At 49.7% G+C, this 22552-nt stretch overlaps 1 protein-coding gene and 1 long non-coding RNA gene across 3 annotated transcripts in view; one reads left to right on the forward strand and one right to left on the reverse strand.

The window, feature by feature from the left end:
* LOC102384962 overlaps positions 1-7733 on the reverse strand; it is an 84006-nt gene extending 76273 nt beyond the window's left edge. The window contains exons 1-2 of the long non-coding RNA XR_324604.1: positions 7633-7733; positions 6436-6575 (exon numbers count right to left, since the gene is read on the reverse strand). This is a non-coding gene — a long non-coding RNA (uncharacterized LOC102384962). The remainder of the gene's footprint in view (positions 1-6435; positions 6576-7632) is intronic.
* LOC112551336 (ADAMTS-like protein 3) overlaps positions 1-22552 on the forward strand; it is a 276557-nt gene that overhangs the window by 130689 nt on the left and 123316 nt on the right. The window lies entirely within an intron of this gene.

A 22552-nucleotide genomic window follows, 5' to 3' on the forward strand; every position in this document is an offset into this window, starting at 1 on the left:
GGGGGGGGGGGGGGGCATCCAAAATAATGTTGCAGTTTGTTCATTAACAAAAGCTTGACACAACTCAGTAGCTGCCACTGTAAATTAAGGGAAACACTGCATAAAGATATGATTGCCTTGAAAAATCTGTGACTGAACAAAGAATGTATTTAATTGTTTTACTTTTATGGAAAAGAACATTTGATTCTTATACTTGATTCAGCTAACAATATGGCTTTAATACTTTTCCTATTGGCAGATTTGTTCAGTTGCCAGGTGTATCTGCTATACGTATGTTCTATGATCTGCTTTGCATTACTTTTATAGAAATATTACCATTAAAAGTGCTACATATAGTATGAAATAGCGGGGTGAGTCTGGAGACATGGGTCAAATCTCTCTTTAGGTCACAAATGAAGAAGAGGAGTTTGGAAGTCTCATCTGAGTGATGTGGTATAAATACCTATCACAAAACCATCAAACAATTTGGCACAAAAGACAATCTTGGCATGAGACTGAGTAAGGACTGGAATTGCAAGGGATTTAGAAGTTATGAACAGAGCAAATGTATAGAAAAGTCTTTTCTATACTGGTTAGTTCTGCTTTGGTTTATTCTTCTGTCAGTGTTTCCCCTATAAACTCCTTTATTCATGGGTTTGGAATTTTGCCATAAATTTTTGCTTCTAGTTGAAGCTTGGCAGACAATGTCTTAAGAATGTTTTAAGAGTTTTTAAATATAGATAATATATGCTTAAATTCTTTTAAATTGTAAAGTTTCAATCATTATTTTAAAAAATGTATTGTTTTAAATTATTTTTCATTTTAATTCCTGTTAAGAAAATTCTTAAATTAAATTAAAGCTTTTTAGTTTTGTAGCCAGTCAGTTATATGGTTTAGGCACTTCCTTAAGAATTTATACTTCTATGAACACATTAGCCAAATCTGAAGCATTAATAGCTCATCTACCTTAAGCTGGCTGCTTTAGGGTAATGTTTTATATTAAATATATACATACATGCTAGCTAACATTGTATCATGAATCATCATAGACTGATGAAGCCTCTTTATACATCCAATAAACTCTTACAGACTGCCAAATAATATCTAATTTCTGAGTCCTGTCACTCCCAGTTGTTCAGTTATTTACATGTCTATCACTAAAGTGTGAATTCTGTGCATGAGAGCATTGGCCAAGCCCAAATTTAAACAAATTGAGCCCACTACTGTATCATTGCTAGCTGCACTATGTGGAGGGTTGTTAATGCATTATTGATTTAAAGTTCTCTGTGGGTGTGTCTACACATGCATTTGATCCAAGAGCAGTCTACTCCCAAGTAAACTACTCCTGAGTATACATTCCTGGGCAGGCACCTACATGTGTAGGATTTGCTGCTCCTAGCAGCAAACTGCTTCTGATTCCTGGGGCTCTGCAATGGGCCCCTGCAACCACTATGGAGAGCTGGAGTTTACGGCCTCACCTGCCTGCATCTGGAGGCCATCTTTAAAAGCCAGCCCTGCTCCCTGACCAGCTACTTCTCTGACCAGGAGCAGTGTGCACAGCACACTGGTTGGGTGTCATGAAGGTGAGCGTCAGGGCTAGGATAGTGTCCAGCACGCAGTGGTCCTCCTCCATGGCCTCCACTGCCCTGGCCATAAGCACAGCCTGATGCTCCAGGGTGAGAAGCTGCATGCTAAACTACTGGTCCACCCAGTTCACACTGCCTCATGCCGGTCCCAAGCCTCCTCGCAAATTCTTACAGGTGAAGTCCCCTGCTATTTCATTTACTTGCCAAGCCCACACATCTGCCAGTTGGTCCTCTGAGGCTGTCACCAGCCAGTCTGAGGAGGGTCCGGTCCTGGGTCCTCCTCTTGCAGAGCAGGTACACCCACAGGACCCCAACCAAGGGTAGTGGTGTCCCTGATGGTGCATCCTGGCTGCCAGAACCTGCAGAGCCATGAGCAAGAAGCTGTTTGTAAGAGTTTGCAACATTTCTGAGATAAGATGTTCTGTACCAGGGGCTATGCACTGCAGCCTCAGATTGGGGGTAGTGCACACGTGGGTGCCCACGGACCATGGTAAGTTGGGTGGGCAGGCCTGGGACTAGGTGGCTGCCAGCTGAGCCCCCCATCCCTGCTCGATCCCCAGGGGCTGGTCCACTGGGTGCTGGCTGCAGACAGCCTGCCTCCCCCACCCTGTTCCCAGGCTGGGCCAGCCCAGCTCCTGGCGGCACTAGACCCACTCTCCCTTCTTGTCCTCTTGCAGGCCAGTCTGTTTCCTGTGCTGCTGCCAAGCCCATGGCCCCTGGACTCAGGGGGCTGGGACTCCTGGATGACTGGGACATGGAGCTCCCCAAACCCCACCCTCCCTGCAGGGGCCTCTCCCGGGAGGGCACCCCAGGGCCAATCCCCCCCATCCCACAGGCACTCTGCGCCCTGAGTGCACCTTTGTCATGTGTGAACTGGGCACAGTGAAAGGAGCTGTTTGTGTGGACTGAGGGCCGCCGGATCCACTGCTCCTTGCTGCTGCTGATGGCCATGGTGCCCTGGGCACACTTGGCATGGGACTCTGAGTTTCGACAGTGTGGTGGGAAAGCCCATGCTGCCCCACAACATCTGCTGGCATCTGAAGGACTACCTGTGGCTGGGAGGTGGGGAAGCAGCCAGGGTGGGGAGGGCCCCCCAGTGCAGGGCTTACTTTGTGGGTTGGGCTAGCATGCCCAGTGGCTCAGGTTGGTCCCTGCTGGCAGGAATGGCAGAAGTCTGGAGCACCTTGTAGGGCTGGATGGTTCTGCCATGGCAGCTACATGGCACTATGGTGCCAGGGAGCAGTGCTGGTTTGCAGGCAGGCTGACAGAGCTGGCCTGTGGCCTGTGCAGGGATAGTCAGTGGTCAGCAGTTGCCCCAGGCCCTGGGGCCCTGGCAGGGCTGACCAGAAGAAAATTTGCTGCTGGGTGGTGTCTCCATATGCGATACTGTGCAGTAACTACTCATGAGTAAATTTGCTACTTGCATTCGCAGGCAGCAAATTTACTTACAAGTAACACGGTTTATTGTGCAGTAAGCGTGTGCACGTGTAGACATGCATGCTTACTGCACAGTGAACTGCTTTAGTGCGCAGTAAAGCATCTTGTGTAGATGCACCCAGGATGTCTAAGGCAGTGGTTGTCAGCCTGTTTAGACTCAGGTTACCCTTTGTTAAACATGAGATATCCCTCATTAGACTTGAGACACACCTGAGAAAATGCCAGCTCTTAGTTTTCACTAATTTTTTTACTATAAAAAAATAGAGTAATTTTTCTCTTCATAGAACTGAGACCACAGCAGTACAGAATGTTTATAATTCTATGGATTCATATTTTAAATCTCTGGATTTATCTTTTGAATCATGTTTACACACATGGCACCCTTGAAGGGATCCCCAGGCATCCCAGGGTGCCATGGTACCCTGGTAGAAAATCACTGGTTTTAAAATTTTCAAGTTGCATATGAATTTCATAGAAGCAACATCGCCCTTTTCTTTATTATTTACCAAATTTCATTTAGTACTTTATGGCATTATTCATATGACTGACTAAGCCATACCCTCCTTCATTATTTATTTGATGTATGGAATGTGTACAACTACCTGCAACTTGACAAATAATACAGTAGAAAATATGGGCATATTTGGATATCTTTCAAGAATGCTTAGTAAAAAGCTACCTAAACAAGCATTTCTGTCATTTCTACCTAAACAAGCATTTCTGGGTAAAATCTGGAAAAGCTGACTTAAGGTTTATCTATACAGGAAACCCTCGCTATTTGCGAACTCCAGATTTGCAGATTCGAATATTTGCAGTGCACTGCGCCAATAGCACAGCTGCAGTTGGGGTGGGTTGGGGGGCTGCACCAAGCTCCTGGCTCTGGTGCTGTGCAGGGCTGGGGAGGGCAGAGCTGGGAGGCAGGCGGAGAGCAAGCACTGGGGACGGGGAGGGAGGCGGCAGTGGCAGCAACATCTCCCCTGGAGGCAGCTGTGGTGGCGTTGGAAGTGTGTGCGGCACAGTGAGGGGAAGGGGTTGGTCCCAGGTGCAGTGGGGGAGCCCTGCAAACAATTGGGAGGGGGGAGCAGGGAGCGGCTATGGTGTCTGATAGGGAGCCCCATCAGTATTCACAGATTTTGCCATTTGCGGGGTTCTCCAGAATGTATCCCCTGTGAATGGCATGGGTCTCCTGTATTGCCTCTGGATCATGTCATGGAATGCCACTATGAAACATGGTATGCCCACTCTCCACATGCTTACCCAAGAAATGGGTGCATTCCAGCAGGAGTGTATGCATATCAAGATGCACACCTGAGACAGAAAGCTTCTTTGGCATGCAACCAGCGCCTCTAGCATGTGTTTCAGGTTGAGCCCATGTGTGGAGTGGGGCTGCCTTGATTTGCTGTGGTATTTTCCAGCATGGAGGCAGTGTAGACATGCTCTTCGAGGAACATTTTAGAGAAAAGTAATTGCTGAAGCAACACCATTATATCTGACTACACAAGACCTAGAAAAATGAGCCCAAGATAGGGTTGGTCTATGCCATTTGATGTCTGTCTTATGTACCTGATGGTACAAGAGGTATCAGAATGATGATAATCTCTACTTTGTGGCAAACCTAATTGTTGGCCTCATAGTTACTAATTGTTCTTCCCCCACCACTGTGTTGGGCAATTTCGTATAAAATTTATCTTTTGGGGACCCAGCTATGAAACTTCAAGGTAAAAATACTCAAAAGTACTTTTGCTCAGGTGTTGGGAAATACATTTGTGATGTGATTTTTGAAGAAATAATGTTAGATGCATTTATCAGAATGGAATTTCTTTTTCTGTGACACACCTGAGAAATACAGTGGTGAAGTTGTAGCCAGGTTGGTCTAAGGACATAGGCAGACAAGGTTCTTTGGATAAATCTGATATCTTTTATTAGACCAACTAAATATTTGGAAAAAATGTTCATAGCAAGCTTTCAGGTTTAAAAACGCTTCATCAGGCTGAGGAAGCATCTGCAGCTGCCGTGTGCTCTTCCTGGATAGAATGAATAGTAAAGAAGCTAGAGGCTGATATGCATGCAAGAAAGCCAGTCAGTGAAAATGGAAATTGAGGGGTCAGTGGGTGAGAGACTGGAATTCTCCTTCCAGGTGGCAAAAGGTTGGCATGCTGTGGGGCCATTTTGGTGCCCATAGCTGTGTCTGTGGTCTGGAGGAAGTGTTCATTATTAAAAGTGAAATTGTTGTGTGTGAGGATGAAGTGTATACTGTCAGTAATATCTTTGGGTCTGTACTCTGAGTTGTCATCTTGCTCTTGTGGGTATGTAAGGCAGGCTTGGATGCCATCCTGGTGTGGGATGTTGGCATATAAGCTGCTCACATCCAAGGTGGCTAGGAGGGTGTTGCTGGGAAGGTGGTCCAAGTTTTTAAGTTTTTGCAGAAAATCTGTAGTGCCTTGGACAAAACTCGCTCTTTGGGTGACAAGCGGATTTAGGATTGATTTGATGACACCTGATATTTCCTCAGGGTTCCATGGTTGGATATGATAGGTCTGCCAGGGTTCCCTTTTATGTGGATTTTAGGGAGCATATAAAAAGTCCCTAGGTCAGGTAGTAGTGGGATCAAAGTCTGTAGTTTTTCTTGTAGTTCTGATGGGAATGGTTTGATGGTATTTTTGAGTTTCAACGTGAAAAGGGGAGTAGGATCTTCCTGTAGTTCTTTGTAGTAGGTGGTGTCAGAGAGTTGTTTGTTGTCTTCTTTTGTGGAGTCTTCGTGGTTAAGGATGACAGACTCTTTTATCTGCTGGTTTTGTTACTATTTGGTGGTTAGATCTTACAGATTTTTATGCCCTTTCTCTCTGATAGGAAGTTGTTATGGTGGTGTGTTGTTGTTGATTATTTCACTGTTCATTCGATTGTTCAAATTGTTCATTGTTCTTTCCCTGAAGGACTCTCAATATAGCGGTCAAGTTTAGAGTTTCATCCACCTTGAGGTGTCCAATCTGATTTGGGGGGGAGGGGTTAATCTTTTCCTCAATGCTGTCAGAGGATGAGTTGTTTTTGGAAGTGGATTCATTTTGGTTGTGGAAATTTTCCTTGAGGAATTCCTTGAGGAATTCCTGAGAAATACTGCATTTGGACTCTGGCTGACCCATCAGACTGTTTATACCAGATGAGGAACATATGGTGTATACTGTGAAGATGGAAAAAAATCCATCCTTCCAGGTGCAACTCTAGAATAAGCATTCAATAAAACATGAATGAAATTTTATTACTTTTATGGACTCCAGGAAAGATATGGAATGTTGTTAATGTGGATTTATAAATTGACTCAGAGATAATCACCATATTCAAAATGTCATGAAGAATGTGATCTTTTCCCCTTCATATTTTGTGTGAGTTCTTTGTCATAGGTTCAGGTATTATGAGGGGAAAAGTTTGTACTTACAGTCTAGGAGGTGATGATATGACTCATTAATTGGGGTAGTGGAATGGTACTTAGGAGACTTGGGTGCTATTCTTGGCTATGTCACTGGTCTTCTCGGTGACCTTCAATAAGCTCCTTCACCCTTCTGAGTCTCAGGTTCCCTATGTAGAAAAAAGACATAATGTTACTGTCGCAGGGCACTAAGGTGCCTGCTCTTTTAGGGGCAGAAACTGCCTAGGGAGAGGGCCCTAGCAGTCAGGCAGGAACCCCACAGCTGCAGGTTACTGTGGCAGTAGAAATGAGGAAATTAGCCTGCACCTGCAGGCAGTCAGCTGACTGGAAGAGGCAGGGCCTTGATGTGGCGAGGTGGGCATCCCTCCCTAGCCGCAGCTAGCCCCACACCTGCCTCTGGGCATGCTGCCCACCTGTCTCATCTGCCACGCCTTGTTGGTAATTAATAAAAATTGTTAACTAAGGCCGGAGGCTGCCCATTGTTGCACCCCGATATTAGGGGGTATCTGCGGCTCCATACCACCTACACCGTGACCCAAGCTTTGCAGATGGCATCTCAGACAGTTAGCTGAACCTTCACCTTTGCCCATTAGCTGTGGCCCCCAACCGTGGGGACCTTTGGCTTCCGTAAGCCCTGGCCCCATCTCAGGCCCAGTCGGGACCCTGAGCTTCTGCACTCATTGTGGGCGTCCCTCACGGTGGGCCCGTGGTCCTTTTGACCCTCAGGTCCTGACCCCAGCATTGACCAGTCAAGTCCCTCAGCGGGGTCTTTGTCTCCTGTCTGCACTTTCTGGAGTGGGGTTCCCCAATCCTGGCTCAGGTGCTCCTGGAAGCATGCGTGGCCCTGCGGGGTCTCTCCCCAACTGGCTCAGGCACTTCCAGAAGCTTACCTGGCCTCTACTCCTCCCTGGATGTTACCTTTTGCACACACCATGACTGGTGCTCCAGGGTCTCACAGGGACTCTCACTCCCCCCCTGGAGCAGCAGGTCATTGTGCTTGGCCACTGATCTTATTCTCTCAACCCACCCTAAGGTCAGGGCTGGGGTTAAGGCACCCCTACTCACCTTTCACTGGAGTGATCACGCCTGGCATTTCCTGGGGGCTCCTGCGCCACTGAGAGCCCCACCAGACCACTGCAGGGTGCAGTTTTAGGTCATGCCCAGGACCAGAAGCCTCCTAACCATCCTCTACCGCTCGTCCCTTACCTCCAGGATGATACCAGTGGCCTTGCAGTCAGGTGATGTTGCTGCTTCTTCTGCCAGTAGGAAACTGACCTGATTATGAAGGCAGCCAGGGGTCTAAAATGGCTGCCACAATCAGGGACCTGCTGGCAGCTTGGCTCAGGACCTTAAAGTGGCAGGCCCCTACAGTGCCCTGCCACATTTGGGCATATATAAACCCCAGGGCTGGGACTAGAGAGTCAGTTCTCTGTCAGCAGCCAAGGGGAAAGGAGCTCTCTTAGAGGAATCAAAGTAGAGATGCTTGACTGCCTGTTCTACTTCTGGTAGGATTAAGAGTCTCCAGGAGCTCACCAGGGACCCTGACCTGCAAGGCATTTAGTGCTGGGGGAGGTTTAATGCTTTTAAAGGGACAGAGCACACCCTGAGCTGCTTGCATTTATGTTATAGCCCAGGGGCTCATATTTTGATTTCTGTTTGTAAACCAGTGGATCGGGCTGAGGCTATTGGGGAAGGAGGAGGCCTCATTGGAAGCCCACTATTGTGTGGGGACCCCAGCACCAGTGCGGGCACAGTGATAGGGGGTGAACAGACCCCAGTGCCAGAGAGGGTGCGGGGACAGGGGTTGCGCAGACCGCAGCACCAGAGAGGGCGCGCTGACAGGGGGTGCGCAGCCCGCAGCACCAGAGAGGGCGCGCTGACAGGGGGTGCGCAGCCCGCAGCACCAGAGAGGGCGCGCTGACAGGGGGTGCGCAGCCCGCAGCACCAGAGAGGGCGCGCTGACAGGGGGTGCGCAGCCCGCAGCACCAGAGAGGGCGCGCTGACAGGGGGTGCGCAGCCCGCAGCACCAGAGAGGGCGCGCTGACAGGGGGTGCGCAGCCCGCAGCACCAGAGAGGGCGCGCTGACAGGGGGTGCGCAGCCCGCAGCACCAGAGAGGGCGCGCTGACAGGGGGTGCGCAGCCCGCAGCACCAGAGAGGGCGCGCTGACAGGGGGTGCGCAGCCCGCAGCACCAGAGAGGGCGCGCTGACAGGGGGTGCGCAGCCCGCAGCACCAGAGAGGGCGCGCTGACAGGGGGTGCGCAGCCCGCAGCACCAGAGAGGGCGCGCTGACAGGGGGTGCGCAGCCCGCAGCACCAGAGAGGGCGCGCTGACAGGGGGTGCGCAGCCCGCAGCACCAGAGAGGGCGCGCTGACAGGGGGTGCGCAGCCCGCAGCACCAGAGAGGGCGCGCTGACAGGGGGTGCGCAGCCCGCAGCACCAGAGAGGGCGCGCTGACAGGGGGTGCGCAGCCCGCAGCACCAGAGAGGGCGCGCTGACAGGGGGTGCGCAGCCCGCAGCACCAGAGAGGGCGCGCTGACAGGGGGTGCGCAGCCCGCAGCACCAGAGAGGGCGCGCTGACAGGGGGTGCGCAGCCCGCAGCACCAGAGAGGGCGCGCTGACAGGGGGTGCGCAGCCCGCAGCACCAGAGAGGGCGCGCTGACAGGGGGTGCGCAGCCCGCAGCACCAGAGAGGGCGCGCTGACAGGGGGTGCGCAGCCCGCAGCACCAGAGAGGGCGCGCTGACAGGGGGTGCGCAGCCCGCAGCACCAGAGAGGGCGCGCTGACAGGGGGTGCGCAGCCCGCAGCACCAGAGAGGGCGCGCTGACAGGGGGTGCGCAGCCCGCAGCACCAGAGAGGGCGCGCTGACAGGGGGTGCGCAGCCCGCAGCACCAGAGAGGGCGCGCTGACAGGGGGTGCGCAGCCCGCAGCACCAGAGAGGGCGCGCTGACAGGGGGTGCGCAGCCCGCAGCACCAGAGAGGGCGCGCTGACAGGGGGTGCGCAGCCCGCAGCACCAGAGAGGGCGCGCTGACAGGGGGTGCGCAGCCCGCAGCACCAGAGAGGGCGCGCTGACAGGGGGTGCGCAGCCCGCAGCACCAGAGAGGGCGCGCTGACAGGGGGTGCGCAGCCCGCAGCACCAGAGAGGGCGCGCTGACAGGGGGTGCGCAGCCCGCAGCACCAGAGAGGGCGCGCTGACAGGGGGTGCGCAGCCCGCAGCACCAGAGAGGGCGCGCTGACAGGGGGTGCGCAGCCCGCAGCACCAGAGAGGGCGCGCTGACAGGGGGTGCGCAGCCCGCAGCACCAGAGAGGGCGCGCTGACAGGGGGTGCGCAGCCCGCAGCACCAGAGAGGGCGCGCTGACAGGGGGTGCGCAGCCCGCAGCACCAGAGAGGGCGCGCTGACAGGGGGTGCGCAGCCCGCAGCACCAGAGAGGGCGCGCTGACAGGGGGTGCGCAGCCCGCAGCACCAGAGAGGGCGCGCTGACAGGGGGTGCGCAGCCCGCAGCACCAGAGAGGGCGCGCTGACAGGGGGTGCGCAGCCCGCAGCACCAGAGAGGGCGCGCTGACAGGGGGTGCGCAGCCCGCAGCACCAGAGAGGGCGCGCTGACAGGGGGTGCGCAGCCCGCAGCACCAGAGAGGGCGCGCTGACAGGGGGTGCGCAGCCCGCAGCACCAGAGAGGGCGCGCTGACAGGGGGTGCGCAGCCCGCAGCACCAGAGAGGGCGCGCTGACAGGGGGTGCGCAGCCCGCAGCACCAGAGAGGGCGCGCTGACAGGGGGTGCGCAGCCCGCAGCACCAGAGAGGGCGCGCTGACAGGGGGTGCGCAGCCCGCAGCACCAGAGAGGGCGCGCTGACAGGGGGTGCGCAGCCCGCAGCACCAGAGAGGGCGCGCTGACAGGGGGTGCGCAGCCCGCAGCACCAGAGAGGGCGCGCTGACAGGGGGTGCGCAGCCCGCAGCACCAGAGAGGGCGCGCTGACAGGGGGTGCGCAGCCCGCAGCACCAGAGAGGGCGCGCTGACAGGGGGTGCGCAGCCCGCAGCACCAGAGAGGGCGCGCTGACAGGGGGTGCGCAGCCCGCAGCACCAGAGAGGGCGCGCTGACAGGGGGTGCGCAGCCCGCAGCACCAGAGAGGGCGCGCTGACAGGGGGTGCGCAGCCCGCAGCACCAGAGAGGGCGCGCTGACAGGGGGTGCGCAGCCCGCAGCACCAGAGAGGGCGCGCTGACAGGGGGTGCGCAGCCCGCAGCACCAGAGAGGGCGCGCTGACAGGGGGTGCGCAGCCCGCAGCACCAGAGAGGGCGCGCTGACAGGGGGTGCGCAGCCCGCAGCACCAGAGAGGGCGCGCTGACAGGGGGTGCGCAGCCCGCAGCACCAGAGAGGGCGCGCTGACAGGGGGTGCGCAGCCCGCAGCACCAGAGAGGGCGCGCTGACAGGGGGTGCGCAGCCCGCAGCACCAGAGAGGGCGCGCTGACAGGGGGTGCGCAGCCCGCAGCACCAGAGAGGGCGCGCTGACAGGGGGTGCGCAGCCCGCAGCACCAGAGAGGGCGCGCTGACAGGGGGTGCGCAGCCCGCAGCACCAGAGAGGGCGCGCTGACAGGGGGTGCGCAGCCCGCAGCACCAGAGAGGGCGCGCTGACAGGGGGTGCGCAGCCCGCAGCACCAGAGAGGGCGCGCTGACAGGGGGTGCGCAGCCCGCAGCACCAGAGAGGGCGCGCTGACAGGGGGTGCGCAGCCCGCAGCACCAGAGAGGGCGCGCTGACAGGGGGTGCGCAGCCCGCAGCACCAGAGAGGGCGCGCTGACAGGGGGTGCGCAGCCCGCAGCACCAGAGAGGGCGCGCTGACAGGGGGTGCGCAGCCCGCAGCACCAGAGAGGGCGCGCTGACAGGGGGTGCGCAGCCCGCAGCACCAGAGAGGGCGCGCTGACAGGGGGTGCGCAGCCCGCAGCACCAGAGAGGGCGCGCTGACAGGGGGTGCGCAGCCCGCAGCACCAGAGAGGGCGCGCTGACAGGGGGTGCGCAGCCCGCAGCACCAGAGAGGGCGCGCTGACAGGGGGTGCGCAGCCCGCAGCACCAGAGAGGGCGCGCTGACAGGGGGTGCGCAGCCCGCAGCACCAGAGAGGGCGCGCTGACAGGGGGTGCGCAGCCCGCAGCACCAGAGAGGGCGCGCTGACAGGGGGTGCGCAGACTGCAGCGCCAGAGAGGGCACGGTGACAAAGGGGAGAGCAGACCCCAGTGCCAGACAGGGTGCAGTTACTGAGGCCGGACTAAACTGAGGCCTCAACACAAGGAGACAACATCTATATAACATCTGTGAAGCATGGGGCATGATAAAGGGACAGTTTTGGAGTCACGCATCTAGCCCATAAGGCTAGCGGGGTATTGTAAGACACCTCCCGAGTGTGGGGCCCAATAAAGGGGTCCAGCAACTGACAGGGTTCAGAGGAGACTGTCAGGACGGTGACTTAGCAGCAACTTGAGGGCAGCCTCCCAATCCATCATTTATAACAGCAAGATGCGGCAGACGAGATTAGTAGGTGCCCATAGGGTGGGGCCAGCATTGTCATGGTGCCCTAGGGACATCATGGCTATCCCAGGGGTGGCCGTATCGTGACAGTTACTTACCCTCTTGAGAATTCGATCACAAGGCACTATGCAGAGTAGGCATAATTATTTATGATACAAAACCCTATTTTTTTTTATCTGTGTTGCTGGTGGGAATTCTTCCAGCCTTTTAGATATAAGGAGTGTTTCTTTAATAATAATACAATAAATAGTAGAGTGCTCTGTGTAATTAATTATAATTTAAATTATTAGAAATAATTTTATGTTGACTATGACATACTTTTAAATTTTTCATTGGGAATATTAACCTAACGGATGGTATTTTAAAAAGAAATATCTTTCATATAAAGAGCTTTTGTTTGTTTGTTTGTTTGTTTTACGTCACACTAGCTTTTACTTTGGACTTCCTTTCTTTTCCAGAGAACTGTTTACTAGGGCTGTGCAAGGCTTCAGTCATTGATTCGATTTGGCAGAGATTTGGTCCTATTCAGTGTCCAAATCTCCAAATCCAAATCAAATCAGGAGACCCTTTAATCTCTCCGAATTGAATTGGAACCCTCCAAATCGATTAGGAGAGATTCGATGATTTGGACACAGACACAGCTTGAAATGTTTTTTCTACATACCTCAAGGTAGCTTGTGAATCCTGCAATGCTGGGACAGATGGAGCATCCCACAGGAGCGTGGGGGGGTGGTCCCCCCAGTGTGCTTGATGGTGGACCTGGAAGTGGACCAGAAACACTTTCGGTTCACTTCTGTGTCTGCCGTGGAGCGCACAGGGGACGCTCCTCCTCAACCCTCAGCTCAGTGACTGGTGCCTCCTGGGTCTGGGGGACACCCAGGGTCCCACCGTGGCCAATCGCCGAGCTGAGGGGAGAGCACTTGGCAGTGCACCTAGAAGTGGACCAGAACTACTTCCGGATCTGCCACTGAGCATGCAGGGGGCCCCCTGCGGGATGCTCCATCTGCCCCACCATAGCAATGTTCACGAGCTGTGCCTGGTACCTCGAGGTATATAGAAAAAACATTTAAAGCTGTGTCTGTGGCTGAATTGCTGATTCTCTGAATCAGCATTGAAACTTCAGATTCAGATTTGGCTGAATCGAATCAGGGACAGTGATCCAAATCAATGAATCAAATCACTGTCCCCAATTCGGGCTGAATCCAAATCAAATACTACCCATTTCGCACACCCTGACTGTTTACTATAGGCTGGCTGTTGAATCGATGGGCAAAGAGTACTTCAGTTTATTTTACCCTTGTCTTTGGGACACGTTTCTCAAGTCCTGTGGTTTCTACATTTTTTTAATTTACCAGCTGCACATGTAGATCTTTGATTTATAATTTTCTATATAGCTTAGAAATGGGGAATGGAGAGAAATGGAGTAACTGAGCGTTTGCTTGTTTTTCTCATAGTTGCTATTTCAAATAGGGCAGATTCAGTGTAAGGAACATATTTCTGGAGTTCAAATGTATATTGCCAATCATATGGTTATGCTGGTGCTTTTAAATCTTAGAATGGGATGCAATATAGGGAACTAATAGAATAATTTCTGGGTCCTCTTGTTCTTTATAAAAAGTATTAAAATGGATGACTGTATCCAAAATCATTAATTAATTAATCAAGGCTGCAGAAGAGTCTTGCCACCACTTTTACTCCCTCTTCTGAGAAAATAAAACTCTCTCTAAGCTATCACACTGAATATGAATACATACATGTATACATATATGTATACATACATACATATGTGGGCATACGTATATAAGCACTGGTTTACAGTCTCTAAGGAGATTCAGGGCTCCACATCTTTGAGAGCTTGAGGGAGCATCAGCTGAATACCTTCAACTCTTAGCATGTTTCAGCATTCAGATTATCCTGTTATTCTACTGAACATAATTAGAACTACATTTCCTTTTGACTCTTGCTTTGATTCCTTTGCCAAACACCAGTCGCTCGAAGCCTGATTAATTATGGTTTAGGGAAGTCAGAGAATATAATCCCTGACTCTTTTGCTTAATAACTCTTAATGGACCTCATCCCTTTTTGAACCTGGATATGCCATCTGTCTTTACAACCCTCTGTGGTAATGAGTTCCATAACTAGCTATGGGCTGTGTAAGAAAGTATTTCCTCTTGTTTGTTTTAAACCTGTCTCCTGCTAATTTCAGTGGGTGCCCCCTAGTTCTAATATTTTGGGACTTGGTGAATAACAGTTCCCTATACACTTTGTCCATACCTTTCATGATCTTATAGACCTCTATCATATCCCTCCTCAGTGTTCTCTTTTCCTTATGTTGCATAAATACTTAAATAGAGAAATTCATCAGAGCAACAAGGCTCCATTCTAATGGTGTCTTCATCATTACTTTGTGTCATGTGAGAGTTGCTTAAGATCTGAAGTGCTACACTTCAGAAAGGATAACTTCAGTGTGCTCAGAAGATTAATTAGTGGGGCGTTAAAGCTCAGAGCACTGGCGAAATGGGGGTCCAGGAAGGGTGGTTATTCCTACAGGGAGCGATCCTACAGGTGCAGAAGGAGACAATCCTATTGCACATAAAAGGGGGCAAAGGGGCCAAGAAGCCCTCATGGCTGAACAGAGAAGTCCAGGAAAGCCTAAGGGCAAAGAAAGAGGTATACAGGCTGTGGAAACAGGGGGAAGCTACCAAGGAGGAGTATACCTCCCTGGCTTGCACTTGCAGGGAATCAGTTAGGAAGGCCAAAGCAGGGTTAGAATTTAGGCTGGCAACAAAAATGAAGGACAACAAAAAGTCCTTCAGGTATATAGGGAGCAAAAGGAAGGTGCAGGGTAGCATAGGACCCCTACAAGACAAACTAGGGCAATTGGTGACAGAGAGGGGGGACAAAGCTGCGCTCTTCAATGAGTTCTTTGCATCTGTTTTCCTAAACACAGACCAAGACAAATCTCCCAACTGGATCATAGATAGACACAGGAAGGACACTAGCCCACCAACTGTTAGTTCAGACTTAGTGAAGGGGCACTTGGAGGGGCTGGATGTGTTCAAATCAGCAGGCCCGGGTGCACTTCATCCAAGGGTGCTTAAGGAATTGGCCAGTGTCATAGCACAGCCACTGGCACAGCTGTTCAAGCACTCATGGTGCTCTGGTCAGGTTGCAGAGAACTAGAAAAGGGCCAACGTGGTCCTATTTTCAAGAAGGGGAGGAGGGAGGACTATAGGCCAGTTAGGCTGATCTCTATCCTTGGGGAAACTTTGAAAAAAATCATTAAGGATCACATTTGTGGTAGCCCAACAGGGGAAATAATGTGCCTGCCCCCTCCCCGCTCCTCCTCCCTGCTGCCTGACCTCTACTGCCTGCTCCCCAACTCTCTGCCACTTACCTTCTGCTCCTTCAGCTCTGAGGTAGTCAGTGGCAGCATCCCCAGACCAGCCCTTCCTTGTCTGGCCAGACAGGAAGGGGGGCAGGCAGTGTGGTCTCCCCTGTGAATCCCCTCCCACCACACCTTGTGATCTCCCCCCATGCTCTCCCTGCTGCATCCCCTCTCCCCTGCCATACAGGAAGCCCTGGCCTGGGGAAGGTGGTCGCTCTGTCACAGGGTACCATCTCCAGGGGATGGCCATAGAGCCCCTGGAGACCAAAAAAATTCCTTTATCCTGCTTTATTGGCAGTCCGCCCTGCTCTCACCTGCCACACCCTGATGTTAATGGTTAGTAAAATGTGGGAGGCTGCCCTATTCTTATTGTCATGACCTGCAGGTTTGTGGTCAAGGCTTTTTGGGCCAATTTCATGGCTCTGTTCCAACCCTACACCACACCCCATCCTCGCAGCTGTCATCCTCATTGATGTTCTTTCTCTTACTCAAGCAGCCATCTCTGGTCCCTCAGATCCTTCGTCTCTCTCTTAGCCCTGCTCCGGGCCCTCAGACCCCTTGGTCTCTCCACTCAGCCCCTTCCTGGGTTGCCAGATGCCTCAGTCTCCCACTTGGCCCCTCTCTGGGCCATCAGACCCCTCAGTTTCTCACATAACCCCGCCCTGGGCTGCCAGGCCCCTCAGTCTCTCACCTGGCCCCTCTCTGGGCTGCCAGGACTCTTTGGTCTCTTCCTGGACCCTTCTGGTCCCCCACTTTTCCCAGCTACTCTCTAGGCCTCTCGGCCTTACTCCATTCCTGGCCTCTTGCTGGCTCTCTGGACATCTCTGGTCCCACTCTCTTGCAACCCTACTTTGAGCCTGTAGACCCATCTGGCCCCAGTTTTTATTGGCCCCTCTGGACCTCTCAACCCTTCTGGTCCCACTTTCTCCCCTTCCTGTTCCGTCAGGGTGTTTTACCTTAGCCTTCCCCCTCCACGGAGTAACCCATGGGGCAGTGGGAGCTGAGGCATTCTGGTGCTCCATGCTCACCTTTCCCAGGGGTGGCCCACGTGTGGCATTTCATGGAGGCTTCCCCTCCACAGGCAGCCCTGCCACACTAATCAGCCCCAGTAGGGTACAGTTTTAGTTCTTACCCAGGACAACTCTCTAAGTCATCTGGATCTAACTCCTGGGATCCTCCTTGATGTCATATGCTCCTCTTGGGCTGCGATCTTCCAAACCCATTTCTTGCCCCTTTTGGGCTACAGACCACCAGGCCCCTTGACCTCAGCTCGATCTTACCTCTGGGCTCCCTGGCCCTGGCTCAGTCTCTTGGACCCCTTTTCCTCAAACCCTTCTCCTCAGATGGCACTGCTCTAGTCATCTCCATCCTGGGCTGCATGCCCCTGGATCCCTTCCTCTGGCTATAGCTACACATGGGCCTTTGGCCTGCCTATTCCAAGACCCTGGTCCTGCCTTGGGCCAGTTGAGATCTCCAGGCTCCCCCAGCTCTGGCAGTTTTTGCAGTGGTCTATTTCAACTTTTTGACCCCTCTTGGGCCCTGGCCCCGCATGGGCCAATTGAGTTTCTGAGGGTCAGTCCACCAGCTGTCAGCTCTCCCTCACCTGTGCATCCACCCTCTTGGGCCCCTCCACAGATCTCTCATGCTCAGCCTCTCTCTCTGGGCTCACCTGGACCCCTCCATAGATTACACCAACACAGCTCCTCTCTCTGGGTTCACCCAGACCCCTCAATAGGCCCCCAGACACTTGTCTCCTCTCTGTGGGGTCCAGAACCCACACTGGGTCCCCAGGAACCTCTTCCACCCCTTTAATTCCTTCCCAAACTTCCAGGCTGTTTCTTGCTGTTCTCTCCTTATGTTGCAGCCTCCCTGCTGCGCAATGTTCCCTCACCAGCCTCCAGGATGTTACTGCCAGTTCTGGTCAGGGCCAGGGCCACCTAAAGCCCAGCCCTCCTCCTGGGTCAGATGACTCCCTTCAATCAGCCCTAGCCACCAGCTGCAGGCTCCCTGGGTCAGATGACCCCCATAATTGGCACCGTAAGCATCCTGCCACGGGCTCAACTCTGGTTTTGGCTCTGAGCTTAGTGCCAAAGTTGGGGTTGAGCTGTTTGTTGCCTGTCCCAGGCTAAAGCTTGGATCCCCCCCCTGCTCCCCATGTTAATGGGGGGAAAAAAAAAACCTCTCGTTGGATTTGAGTAAATATAGTAGCTAAGTAAATAACCGGATTTTTCAGGTTAAAAAATTTAAGCTTGATGTTTCTGATGAAGTGTTGGCCCATGTGCCTTCTAACGGGTGGTTTAAAATATCTCGTAAGCACATGGGAACTACTCCTAGTCACAATTTCATAGATCTAACAACCAGAAAGGACCCTAATGGCCAGCCAGTTTAACCTCCTGCGGAACGCCAGGCAGAATTTCATTCCATTAACTGTCTCTCTCTATATCTTCTGTTTAATCTGTCATTAAGTTTTCTTCCATGCTTCTAAATAAGGTTGTTTTACTTTGAAATCTAATGGCATACATTTTAAGGTCAGTAGTTTGTTAACTACTTCACTCTTGATCATTTTGTTAGAAACATTCAGATAATATGCTTATTCATTGTTGCCAGTATTGTGATGCTTTGCCAGGCTACATTTCATCCCTTCCTGGATGCCAAAAGCCTCAAGTATCCCTGGCCCCTGTGCTAAAACCTCTTTGTCCGGACAGCGCCTGAAGCGAGTTCTGTAGTTTCCATGTGAAATTATCTGATAAGCAGCACAACATTGAAAAGCATTCCAGTTCTCAGATTTGCTTGTAGTTTAATATCCAAATTAATTGCAAAGTGAACATTATCTGAATGCATGATTCATTTACATATTTTGTTCCCCAAAACCCAATTTTTAATGTACTAAAAGCAACTGTAGAGATTCCAAACTGCCTGGGCCCTGTATATAGTTCTGTATTCTACTAGATACATCCAGCTGTTGTCTTTGAAGCGCGTTGATTTCTGGTGTTTCCCCTTGACTGACAATCTGTGCTTCACCAGATTGCTTTTCAAAAGCGTGGGCTTTACAACATTAAGGGATATCCTGTAATGGAGTCCTTCAGCACATTTACATGTGCTCCGGGGATGGAGGGGAGCGGGAGAGGGGGGGCAGCACATTAATTAGAGCGGCTCTCGGAGTTGCTCTAATTCAAGTGCCACAGAGTTGCATGCATCAGCATCCCCATATGTAAAAATGGAGGTGGGAGCACTTGAACTAAAGGTCATTTGATGACCTTTAGTTAAAGCACCCCCGCTGCCATTTTTAAGTACAGGGATGCTGATAAACAAGATGCAGGAGGCTGGTGGAGTGCGGTAATTACCACACCCCAGCAAACTCAATTAATTGAGTCTACTCCAACACACTGTAATTACACTGCACTTGTGGACAGACCCCTGTACACAATTGCAGGCCAAGACCTTACACAATGAATTATGAATAAGCTGAGATCAAGTTTGTAATAGTAGCACTAAAATGGATTACTTAAAGAAAGGTTTTATTCACTTAAAGTGACTAATGTAGTTCACAAGAATGTTTCATGTTTCTAAAAATCAGGCACATTGATTTTCCTCTAACTTCCTGTGTTCTAATTGTAACCCAATATATGAGCCTCTTAGAAAAGCAAAACCAAAAAAACCCACAAATTAAAATCCATTATTGCATACAGGTAAAAGAAGTTTAACACTATGAATTAAGTGGCATTTGTATTACTCAGCCCCACTGAAGACAATGGGCATTTTGTCCTATAGACTCAAGATTTTAGTTGATATTTTTTGAGTCTGAAAATATATTTTTACTGTTCACCTGTTTAGTTGCTGTCATGTCATATAATTCCTTTCAAATTTGTAATTGTCATTCCACACTTTATTTAAATTGTATGAAGTGTAGAGTAGTGAATCATTTTCATATGTGACCTTAACATGAAGACAATTCTAGTGTAGAGTCTAGTGAAGCCATAGACATAACAGCCAAAGTTAAAAGTAAAAGATATGATTGTACAGATGAATGGCATATCCAGCAAGTATCCACAGGTAAATAGTGGTTCTTCCAACTGCATACTCTGCTTGTGAATATGGTCAATAGTGCAATTTGATATGTTTCCCATTAAGTATAGTGTCTGGAAAGAAGAATCTGGGATTCACATCACAGAGCCATGCAGGCAGCATATTTTTTTCTTTCAATGCCATATTTCTTTGAGATTCCTCTGCTTGGAGGCATAGTGGTTGTGACCAAAAGAAAATGCTAGAGGGCTCAGTTGTAAATATACATGAGTTGAAGTGCAACATACCTTTGTGTTTTGGAAAACATTGAAAACATTGAGGAAATTCACCCTAGTGCAAAAGGCTAGTTCTTTGTACTATGTAAATTCTTAATTTGGGGCTTCAGTAGGCCTGGGGTGACATTTGGACCCTTCAGTTCATCATCTAATTTGGCATGAATTTCTTCTGAGTCATTTAAGGGCTTGTAAACATTTAGGTCTTGTTACATGGGGAAATTTACTAGTATAGCTATGCAACTATAATTATATTCTTATACCTCCCTGAATGGACATGCTTTGTGGAGATTTAGTGTCTTGTTGGTTATTTATTTATTTATTTTAGTTGATCTTAACTCCCCTCTATAGAGAGACATACACTAAACTAATTTAATCTAAAGGAAAATGCTTGCATCGGGAGTGATGCTGGCATACCTACCCCATTATACCAGCCATTATAAATCCTTAAATTATACCCCATTATAAATCATTATACAAGTATAGCTATGCTGGCAAAGTTCCCCATGTAGATGAACTCTGACTTCTATAATGAGTCCTTGCTCAAGAGTCTTGCCCCATTAAGACCTGCTCCACTAAGATAAGGTATCTTAATATGCATTCAGGGTTCCTCAGGAGCCTTGCTGCTGGAGAATGCTAGTAAGTCACAGTGAATCTATTCTTATGCTGTCTGGTCCTTCCCCTTCCTTTTCCCTTTCCCCTTCCCCTTCTCCATCCAGTCCTACCCACTCTGGGGTGATCACTGGCCCTTGGTTTCCATATGAACTGTGAGTTTTGGGCAGCCTGTATTGCTACGCTATTCCAGGTGGAGTGACTGCTGCCGGGAGCCCAGAAGTTAATCCGGCCCATTTTCTCTTTCATGAATTGAAGTTTCCATTGTAAAATGCTGTCTGTGCCACCGATTCCAATGTATAAACTAATTTAGAAAGGGGAAAAGGAACAGTGGGCAATGCTTTTGTATTTTGGCATGTATGTGCATATTTAAAGTGAAAATCTGTATAAAAACTGTGGAAAACAAGCGTCTAATGTATCAGTGTTTATGTTAAGGGGTTGATTTTTTTTTTTTTTACACTGAATGCTAAGCATTTATATATCCAGGCCTTAGGTAATAGATGTCTGAATAATGCTAAAACAACATAAGCCAACCTTAATTTTCTGGCACCCTACCTCCTTTGAAGTGTGCATGACCAAATTCAGAATAATTATGTCATCTTTCATGATAGCCAAACAAAAGTTTGGCCAAATAACCATTTTACCCACCATATTACAGCATTTTGTTTGATTTGTAATGTAGGTAAATGTAGCTGTTGTTTATTGGGGATTACATTCCACAATAACAATCTTTGTTTCAGATTGGTTCTCAGCCCTGGAGATATTTTGGACGTTGTTTGGGTTTTTGGTGCCCACTTTTGCCTTGATTATTTATTTTGGATAGCATACTAACATGCAAGTAATGCCACCAAAATTAAGTGTGTTACTTTACAGAATAAGGCACTCATAAACATGTTGAAAGGTAGGAGAGACAAAATAGGACCCCAAAACCGGGAGGGGAAACTGGTGAAAAAAAGATTTATTTTTTGAGCTCTTCAGATTAATTTATATTTGAGTTAGCAAATTTTATTGAGTTTTACAAAGTGCAAGAGTCTTTGCTATTTAGTGGCCCATTTTAAGGGCTCAAGTTGCATTTAACCAGGCATCAGATCTACTCGGTATCTTCAGTTCCCTCTAAACTATTTGGGAGTTGAGGGCACTCACCTTTCAGCAGGTGCGTAATATACTTGCGGGGTTGGATCCTTGTTGTATAGAGCCTTGTACAGACCTTGTGCAGCTAGATGGATTTTTAGATGATATTACTTTAAAATTGATTGTAGATCTAGAAATGTGGAAATTGTGATGGGGTTCTTTGGGTAGATGTGATATCTTTCATTAGACTAACTACGTAGTTGGAACAAAGGTCTTTGCAAGCTTTTAGGCACAAGTACCCTTCTTCGGGTATAGGGTGACTCTGCTGTTGTTCTAAGATCTTGAAGGAACAGCAGCAAAGTCTCCCTATGCCTGAAGAAGTGTACTTGTGCCCAAAAGCTTGCAAAGACCTTTGTTTAAACTACTTGGTTGCTTTAATAAAAGATATCACATCTACCCAAAGAACCTTGCCTGCCTATGTCCTTAGACCAGCACGACTACAACCAAAAACCCTGAAATTGTGATGAAATATTTAGAAACCAATTATTGCATGTAAATTGGAACAAATTCTCCGTAATACTTTGTAGAGGTTTTGAAATAGAACTCTATTGAACGTGGTGCCTATATCCTAGTTGTGATTCTACACTAGACATGGATTCAGTTCCAGTACCTGGACTGAATAGAAGCGGGATGCATATAACTACATAGAAAGAACAAATCATTTCAGTTTTGTATGGAATTACCTTTGTAGCTCTTCTAAGTTATTTGGTCTGAATTCGCTGTAGCAGCAATGGCTCGATTTAATCACTGTATTTTATACATATAAAACAAAACACTCATTCTTAGATTGTGTGTGTGTAACACTTCATTACTTAAAGAAGTTAAACATCTAAAGGAAAATTACATACAAAAGCTTCATTACCAAAGAGTATTAGAATTATGGCTTGAATCAACAAAAGTATGAAAAATCAGTTAACAAGCAAGCCATGGATATAGTCCCTAGGCAGAACATTACCCTTCTGTGCCCAATTGTAATTAGCTCTTGATTTAAATCCTAACTGTGAGCTTCCAAGCTCTTGTTGATTTAAATCAGAACTTTGATGATCTTTTCTTTCTTTTACTTGAATTTGGTACCACAGTGTAGACAAATGTAATATGTAGATTTTATGAAAGCTGACAGTTAGTAAATCAATATTATTTTGCTAATAAATTACCAGGCCAGCTTCAAGCGGCTTTTAACTCTTTC

Source organism: Alligator sinensis, unplaced genomic scaffold (assembly GCF_000455745.1).
Source record: "Alligator sinensis unplaced genomic scaffold, ASM45574v1 scaffold259_1, whole genome shotgun sequence".
Classification (NCBI taxonomy): Eukaryota; Metazoa; Chordata; order Crocodylia; family Alligatoridae; genus Alligator; species Alligator sinensis.